Genomic DNA, 272 nt, shown 5'->3' on the forward strand with positions numbered 1-272 from the left:
ACGACGGTGGCGTCATAAACGCAAACGATGCAGACATCTTCTGCTGCAGGTGCTCTAGCAGCGCGTTTTAGTAATCTAAACGCCTCTAGACGCTCACCGATTGCCTCGGGGCTTTGTGCTACAAGATGTTGCACGCCCTCAAGGCCAGGCAAGGACATCAGCTTGTTAAGCCCGTCCTGCATGCCCTGGGTAAAGAGGAATATTCCTCCATCCCCACAGAGGATCAGTCTAAACAACTCAGGTGTAGATTGACTACAAGTGCTACCAAGTGC

Source organism: Plasmopara halstedii (assembly GCF_900000015.1).
Source record: "Plasmopara halstedii genome assembly, contig: Scaffold_110, whole genome shotgun sequence".
Taxonomy (NCBI): Eukaryota; Oomycota; class Peronosporomycetes; order Peronosporales; family Peronosporaceae; genus Plasmopara; species Plasmopara halstedii.